Source organism: Balaenoptera borealis (assembly GCF_965194805.1).
Source record: "Balaenoptera borealis genome assembly, chromosome: 2".
Lineage (NCBI taxonomy): Eukaryota > Metazoa > Chordata > Mammalia > Artiodactyla > Balaenopteridae > Balaenoptera > Balaenoptera borealis.
The window spans coordinates 170,401,416-170,410,522 of record NC_138867.1 but is presented as its reverse complement, the minus strand read 5'-3'; the positions used below and the strand labels follow the sequence as shown (position 1 = coordinate 170,410,522).

General features: G+C 40.6%; 1 protein-coding gene across 3 annotated transcripts in view; it reads right to left on the bottom strand.

Annotated features, from left to right (window-relative positions):
• Nucleotides 1-3: 3 nt before the first annotated feature.
• LOC309622997 (olfactory receptor 2M3-like) overlaps nucleotides 4-9,107 on the bottom strand; it is a gene marked incomplete at its 3' end in the record, with an annotated part of 89,514 nt that continues 80,410 nt past the window's right edge. The window contains exons 3-4 of one of the 3 annotated variants that reach the window (XR_014241227.1): nucleotides 7,404-7,533; nucleotides 6,997-7,074 (exon numbers count right to left, since the gene is read on the bottom strand). Of the gene's footprint in view, nucleotides 4,520-6,996; nucleotides 7,075-7,403; nucleotides 7,534-9,107 lie in introns of those variants that run through there. The other 2 variants (XR_014241228.1, XR_014241229.1) reach the window with 2 other exon arrangements.

The following is a 9,107-nucleotide window of genomic DNA, read 5'->3' as shown; positions in this document are numbered from 1 at the left end:
TGCACGGGCCTCTCACTATCGCGGCCTCTCTTGTTGCGGAGCACAGGCTCCAGACGCGCAGGCTCAGTAATTGTGGCTCACGGGCCTAGTCGCTCTGCGAGCATGTGGGATCTTCCCAGACCAGGGCTCGAACCCGTGTGCCCTGCATTGGCAGGCAGATTCTCAACCACTGCGCCACCAGGGAAGCCCGGGGGGAGTCTTATAGCACTGAGCTCTTAACCTGTGGGATCTGACACTATCTCTAGGTAAACAGTGTCAGAATTGATTTAATAGCTTGAGGGTGCTGAAGAAACACATAGCAGAATGGGTCTAAACCATCTTTTACCAGAATGCAAGGAAGTCCTCAAAGAATAGTGGGGAGATGTCAAATGGACAGAAAAGCCCTCTTGAAGGGACTCCCAATAGCCAAATTTAAACATCGAAATAATTAATAGAAGTTACAGACTGAGAAAAATGGAATCCAAGATTATGTATATCTGTACTGATATACATAAATGAACAAATAAATGGGGGAGAAGAGAAAACTTTACCCTACAATAGAAGTCTCAAAGTATCTCAACACAAAATACTAATTATTTTAGAAGTACAAAACACTTACCAACTTTGCAGTGGAGGAGACTGGCAGATGCCACCTCAACCAAGTGACAAGTTAACATCACCAGATATGACATAAATTCACACGATGTGCCCCCTGTTACAGTACAGTGAGAAGAATACAACAACATCACTTTTGAGGTATTCTTTCCCCCGAAATTCATAAATCAGGAGGAAACATCAGACAAACTGGCTGATACTCTTCAACAATGTCAAGGTCATAAAAAAGATAAAGCAAGACTAAGGAATTGCCTCAGATTGAAGGAGACTGAAGAGACATGACAACTAAATGCAATAGGTGACTCTGGGTGGGATCTCAGACCTATACAAGACACTATTTCAAGAAGAGGAGACATTTTGAAAAAATGGTATGGATCGGGGACTTCCCTGGCGGTCCAATGGTTAAGACTTCGCCGCCTTCCAATGCAGGGAGTGTGGGTTCGATCCCTGGTCAGCAAGCTAAGATCCCACATGCCTCGTGGCCAAAATAAAAATAAAACATTAGCAATATTGTAACAAATTCAATAAAAAGACTTTAAAAATGGTCCACAACCAAAAAAATCTTTAAACAAAAATGGTTATGGATCAGATAGTAATGTTGGATAAATATTAATTTCCTGATTTTGATCTAGGAGAATGTCCTTATTTTAAGAAAATACACACTTCTGTATTAAGGAATAATGGGACATAATTATTCCCAAATGGTTTATTTAAAAATATGGTAATATAGAGGGAGTGATAAAGTAATGCAGTGGTGTCTGATAAATATTTAAAAACTGACTTTCTGGGGAAAAAAATCTGTAGCATTTTTTGACTTGCACTGTGGCTGATTTCAAGCTGCTGATGTGACTTCATTGGTGAAGTTGGGAAGAGATGCCCTCGATCAGCTCTCGTGAGACACCAGCTCCAGCCCATCACTGAGTTTATACAATTTCACGTAAGGCATTTGGTCACCTCCTGTGGTTTCTCTAACAAATCAAACATTTTTGAGCTTATGAAAATATGCTCGGCCACCTGTTATAATAAAATTATAGCCTTATTTACATACCATGAATGATATTCAGAGAAAGGAAAAGTTTTATTTTCTATAAACATTTACATTAGTGTGCAGATATTTTGGAGTCCTCACAGGTGTTTTGTGATAACATTAAAAATGTTCCTTGACCATATGCAATCATTATCTATTGCTTTAAGAGTTTTGTGTATTAAAACATTTATGTATATAGCTGGTACAAAAGGCAACATTAAAGATCTTAGACATTCAGCTACATGTTTTGTGACCCATAAAGGCCATGCTGGAGGTCACCTAGGAGGCTGGAACATTCAGAATACACACCCATCTCCTTCCAGCCCACACCCAGTGACCCTCTGGCAAGTTTCTAAAAATAGGACATGGTATATTCAGTTCTCCCCACTGTTCACATTTTCCACACAGCTATCCCTCCAACCTGGGAAAGGGTGAACACAGCATCTATGTATGGATCCCAATCCAGTGTACAAAACGCACTTAGGATGTGAGCCTTTCCCTGCTCGAGGCAGCCTTTGTGATGGTTAACTCACAAAAACTGGCAGAGCTGAGAGAGCTCCTAGACTGTGACAACAGCATGCAAGTCGAGTTATCATTGGCTCCATAGAAATCTTACATGAAAAGACAAAGATTCCCATGGATTGGGCGCATTCTTGGTGGGCTTATAAATTGGCAGGGCCATTTCAAGGTCAATTTCAGTAATGTGTACCAATTTCTAAACATGAATGTCCTCTGACCAAGAATTCCACATCCAGAAATCTGTTCTACAGAAATATTCACACCAATACCTAAAGATACAAGAGGATGTTCACAGCAGCAGTGTGAAAGCAGATGTTTGCAACTACCTACTTGCTACTAGGAGAACAGATATATATGGTTTATTCACACTATGGGGTACTATGGCACTATAAATTTTTATGGTGCACATACATTCTTACAGGGAGCATATATTGCTTCTGTTTAAAATTTAAAAAGTAAGCTGATGATTCTTTTCCTTCTGCCTCATCTCAATGGGAAAAAAAATCACAAGAAAATCTTTTTTAAATGTATCATTGAATTGATCTGATTGAACACTCTTAACACCACAGGGTAGTAACATGACATGTTGTCATGTCTGTTACAGTTTTCAAATCACTGCCTTTGATTTCCTCTGTGGAATCCTTCCTTATTGTCCCTCCATAGCATCGTGAACAGAGCATATCGTGTTCATACAACTTTGATTATACTGTTCAGTTTGCAAACTCTGACCTCGTATCCAATTCTGATCCCAGCAGGTTGGGGGCCTGCTGTGGGGAGGGGGCCATTCTGCCTCCGGAAACTTCCTCTGGATCCCTCTCACAGGCTCTTGCTGTTCCTTCAGCGATGAGGCAATAAGGGGAGATGAGAGAAATGGTGTGGCCACAACCTCCCCAGATCCTCCCTATTCCTCAGTTCCCTCAGCTTTGGCCGAACCCCTAATCTCTGCTTCATCCTGTTCCTGCCAGGACAGCCCAATGCTCCTTGGATTCTGGATTCCCTCACCTGCAGACAGCACGCTTGAGAAGGATGCAGCAAAGTGGCTCAACTTGGCTATCTTCCCAGATATTCTTTTGACCCATGGGAAAGTCACACGTGTGTGCATACTGAGTGCAGGCTGGCCATGCTCTCTTCAGGGACCACATCCCCCAGTTTCCTCTTCCTCTGGGTAGATCAACAATCCTAGCAAACAAGATGACAAGCTCTTCTTGCAGGCATCATCGAAAATTACATGATTCTTTGAGAGTTGGCTTAGGGGAGTGGCAAGTGACTCCACCCCCAGGGAGGGTAATTACCTCTCAACATATGCATTCAAACTCCCAAGACCTCGGTGACCCCCCTCTCCAGTTTCCTTCCCATCCTCTGTCCCCCAAAGGAAATGATCTCTTGTAACCACTTATTTATTTCACACATTTATTTCTTTTATTTAGTTTACTGTCAACACACATCAGTTCTATAAAATGAAAAATTATGAATAATCAAAGCATAATCATGAAAATTCAAAGTAGCTATTCAACACAAAAAATACAACCATAAAAGCAGGTTCACTCGCGCACACATAGCAGCAGGAGATGCAGCAGATATTTCAAAGGACAGCAAGTGCTTGCTTTTTCATTTGAAGACCGTGGCCATATCAGATAGTAGAATGCGTCAGCTTATCAGTGTGTGTTCACCACGAGAGTCAAAATTCATTTGTAAAAACGTTTTTCACATTGAAATTGTTGTAAAAGACACACTTTCCAGAATTAAGCCTCCTCTCAGGCTTCTTGCCAGTTTCTAACACCTAAAAACTGATACAGAAAATGTTTCAAATGTTAACTATTCTGATTCTTAAAGGTTAGGAAAGGATCTTCAAAAATAATTTAAAAGAATCATTGCAAACAATAATACTGGTACTCTCTCAGCCTTACTCCAGCATGGGCGTCTCTGGTTCTGTATCTGCAGCCTTGGGCAGGGCCTTCACCACACTCCCACCACTTTGCCTGCTTCCTTCCCTGGTTCTTCTACTGGTAGCTCCACTCTGGCTCCAGGCAGCTTTGTGTGCAGGGACTGTGCCTGCTCCCAAAGTCTTGGTCTGAAACTCAGTTCCACAGGGGCCAAGGCTCAGGACATCCCCAACACTGGTGAGACTTGGGGGGTTCCTCCTCCAGCCAGCAGACCCCTGTATACTGGTTGCCACAGTCCACATCAGGCCGAGGAACTCTCATTGTCGTCTTCTTTCTCAGCAGCAATTTGGAGACGATTTTGTAGACAAAGATCCACATCACTGCTGGCACTCTGATTATGTCACTGCTGCTGCCTCCCTGGATGTTCTCTAGACTTTCCCTGGAGGGAGCCCTTGGAGAAGAGCTGGTCAGTGAGAGACCTGGGAGAACCTTAGGACTGGGAAACAGAGAAGTAGCAGGTTAGCTGGGCCGCACGGGGGTGCGGGCCAGAGTCTTTGTTGGGACAGAAGCTGGCTTTAGAATGGTAAACCCCACACAAGCTGGGGGCCACCTGTCATCTGCCTTCTACTAATCTGGAAGTTCACAACCTCATTGTAGGGCCAGGTGCTGACCACAATTTTAACTGTCACCTTCTTTGCTGCTCTCAGTAGGTCAAAGAAGCAAGAGAAACACCAGTAGCATGAAAGAAACCAAAGTCAGTGAAAGGAAATGGGTCACTCAAGTGGAATTAGGTCCCTCTGTTGTCAGCTATGGTAAGGAACCTCAGGCACAGTAACCTAGATTTCAGATTTCTTCTCTGCACTATTAAAAGCTTAGAAGCATCACTCCCATTCTTACAATAAGAAAATAACGGAATAAATTGAGAAACAATATCTCTTCTTAGATCCATCAGAGAACTGAAGTCACAAGGTAAACTGTAACTAGAGAGAGAGGCAGATACAGAGAATCATAGCTTATAGGTGAAACCACACAACTCAGATGGGATTCAAACCCAGCCAAAACTCAGGTTGGGACTTGAACCCACGAACTAGGACTTTTACTCAGCCAAAACTCAGATCGGGACTTGAACCCACTGTTTTTTAGTTAAAATCACTCACCTGGTGTCAGGATTTACTGCAGCTCAGGTTCTTTATGTCTCAATGCAGAAGGAATTCAGTGAGAGACAAAAATGATAGGTAAGAAGTGGATTTATTTAGCAAGATACACATTCTATAGATAGAATGCAGTCCATCTCAAAAGGCGAGAGTGGCCCTGAAATATGGGGTGGTTAGTTTTTATGGACTGCGTAATTCTGTAGGCTAATAAATGGGAGGATTATTCCATCTTGAAGAAGGGGTGGAGATTTCCAGAAACTGAGCCACCACCCACTTTTTGGCCTTTTATGGTCAGCCTCAGAACAGTCATGGCACCTGTGGGTGCACCTTCTAGATGCTAATGCATTACAATACGCATAAAATGAGGCTCAAGGTCTAAGGGAAGTCAAATCTTCCACCATATTGGGCGTAGTTGGTTCTAATGAGTTTATGTCATTCCTCAATGGCTATGTCATTCTTTAAGGGTTGTGCTCTGCCCCCTTCCCTCCTGTTTCACAGGGAGCCCCAGAGGAGAAGCCTGCTGGTGGGGACAGTACCAGTAGGAACACAAACTGTAATTAACCAACTGCTGGGGGCAGAGTGTGGACTAGCTTGAGAGTTCAAAACTCTGGTGGGGGGGACCAGTTTAGTCCCCTCTCCCACTTTCCTGAGTTTCACCTCCAGGAGCCCCACCAAGTTCTCACTGTGAAGATTGGAGGAAAATCCCCTCATGCTTCCAGCAGGAACAGTGTAAAAGCAACCATTTTGAAATCTGCCAGAGCACCCTGTTCTTCCTCCAATTCTCTGTAACAAAGTCCATCACTCAAGGGAAACTACTTTATCTGACCTGGGGAAGGGCAATTAGCCAGCCCCTCTAGGCTTCCTGTCATGTAGAAGAGGGGAGGGGGAGGCTGAGAAGCACTTGTGAAGATCATACCCCAGGGGCCCAGACCCACAAAAAAGACTGAGACATAATTATAGGACTATAGAATGTTCCCTCTCCCCAGTGCCTTCTTCTAACTCAGCAACAGAACCCCTGCACAATGACAGAGGATTATAGTTAAAAAAACTGAAAGGCTCAGACTCTATTTAACAAGGACTTGGGACTTCCCTGGTGGCACAGTGGTTAGGAATCCGCTTGCCAATGCAGGGGACACGGGATCGAGCCCTGGTCCAGGAAGATCCCACATGCCGCGGAGCAACTAAGCCCGTGAGCCACAACTACTGAGCCTGTGCTCTGGAGCCTGCAAGCCACAACTACTGAAGCCCATGTACCGCAACGAAGAGTAGCCCCTGCTCACTGCAACTAGAGAAAGCCCGTGCGCAGCAATGAAGACTCAACGCAGCCAAAAATAAATAATAAATAAAATAAATAAATTTTTTTAAAAAACAAGGACTTGCTAGGAGAAACAAAAACAAGGACACTAGAGGAAACTGACACTTCAGACAACTACAGCTACAGCAAACAGCAAACACAATATAACTCCCAGCCAGATCAACGTATACCGTCACACTAAAGCCAATTTACCTGGTTTCTATTACCTAATACATCAAGTTCAGCTTTCAACAAATATACAAAGCATGATAAAAGGCAAGAAAAAAATAATAGTCTGAAGATAAAAAGAAAGCAAGAGAACTGAATTCAGATATGGCAATGATTTTGGAATGATTGGACTGGGAATTTAAAATAACTATGATTAATATGCTAAGAATTCTAATGGAAAAGGTGAACAACATTGCAAGAATGATGGATAACATAAGCAGGGAGACTGAAACCCTAAGAAGGAATAAAAAAAAAATTGCTAGCAATCTAAAACACTATAACAGAAATGCAGAATACCTTTGCTGGGCTCACCAATAGATAGGGCTGAGGAAAGAATCTCTGAGCTTGAGAATATGTCAATAGAAACTTCCCAAACTGAAATAAAAAGAGAAAAACATAGAAAAAATGAACAGAACAGAATATTCAAGAACTGTAGGACAATTACAAAAGGTGTAACACATGCATAATAAGAATACCAAAAGGAAGAGAAAGAGAGAAGGGAACAGAAGAAGTATTAGAAGTAATAATGGCTAAAAATTTCCTCAAATTAATAACAGGCAGCAAACTACAAATCCAAGAAGCTCAGAGAACACCATGCAGGATAAAACACTAAAAATCTGCACCTAGGCATATCATATTCAAATTGCAGAAAACAAAGACAAAAAGGAAAATCTTAAAAAAAGTCAGAGGGAAAAACACCTTACCTATAGATGAACGAGGATAGGAATTACATTGAATTCTTGTCACAAACCATGTAAGCAAGAATTGAGTGAAGTATTGAAAATATTGAAAGAAAAAACCACCAACCTAGAAATCCACAGTCAGTGAAATTACCTAATGCAACAAGACAAGAAAAAGAAATAAAAGGCATACAGATTGTGAAGGAAAAAATAAAAATGTCTTTGTTCAAAGATGACATAATTATCTTTGTAGAAAATCCCAAAGAATTGACAAAAAACTCCTGGAACTAAGATGTGATTATAGCAAGGTTATAGGATACAAAGTTAATATACAAAAGTCAATTGCCTTCCTATATACCAGCAATGAACAAGTTGGATTTGAAACTAAAATCACAATAAAATTTACATTAGCGCGCACACATACACACACATACACACACACAAAGTATTATACATAGGAATAAACTTAACAAAATAGATACAAGATCTATATGAAGAAATCTAAGAAGTCTGATAAAAGAAATCAAATAAATTCTAAATAAATGTAGAGATATGCCATGTACATGGAACAGAATATTCAATATTGTTAAACTGTTAATTCTTCCTATTGATTTATAGATTCAATGCAATCCCAATCAAAATCCCAGCAAGTTACTTTGTGAATATCAACAAACTGATATGGAGCTGCAAAAGACCCAGAGTAACCAACACAATCATAATGAAGAAAAAAGTCAGAAGACTGACACTATTCAATTTCAAGATTTACTATAAAGCTACAGTAATTATGACAGTGTGACACTGGCAAAAGAATAAATGGATCAATGGAAAGGAATAGAGAACCCAGAGATAAACCTATGCAAATATAGCCACCTAATCTTTGTTAAGCAATGGTACTGGAACAACTGGACATCCACATGCAGAAGAAGAAGAAAAAGGAGAAGAATTTAGACATTGACCTTGCACCTTTCACAAATATTCAAAATGGATCATAGACCTAAATGTAAAATGCAAAACTACAAAACTTCTAGAAGATAACATAGGAGAACATCTAGGAGACCTTGGTTTGGTAATAAGGTTTTAGATAAACACCAAAAGCATGATCTATGAAAGAAAAAAATTATACATTGGACTTCACTTAAAACTTCTGCTCTGTGAAAGACAGTGTTAAAAATAAAAATACAAGCCACAGACTGATAGGAAATATTTTCAGAATACATATCTGTTAAAGGACTTGTATCCAAAATATACCAAGAATGCTTAAAACTCAACAACAAATCCAGTTTTTAAATGGGCAAAAGATCCAAACAGACACCTCAAAGAAGATGTACAGATGACAAATAAACATATGAAAACATGTTCAACATCATGTGCCATTAGAGAATTGTAAATAAAAACATCAGGATATCACTACACACCTATTAGACTGGCTAAAATCCAAAACACTGACAAATACCAAACACTGACAAGGATGTGGAGCAACAAGAACTCTCATTCACTGCTGGTTGAGAATGCAAAAATGATGCAGTCATCTTGAAAGACAGTTTAGTTTCTTACACAGCTAAACATAGTCTTATGACCATAATTCAGCCTTGCCATATGATCCAGCAATCACACCCCTCAGTATTTGCCTAAATGAATTGAAAATTTATGTCTACATTAAAAAAAAACCTGAATGTGAATGCTTATAGAAGCTTTATTCATAATTGCTGAAAACTGGAAGCAACTAAG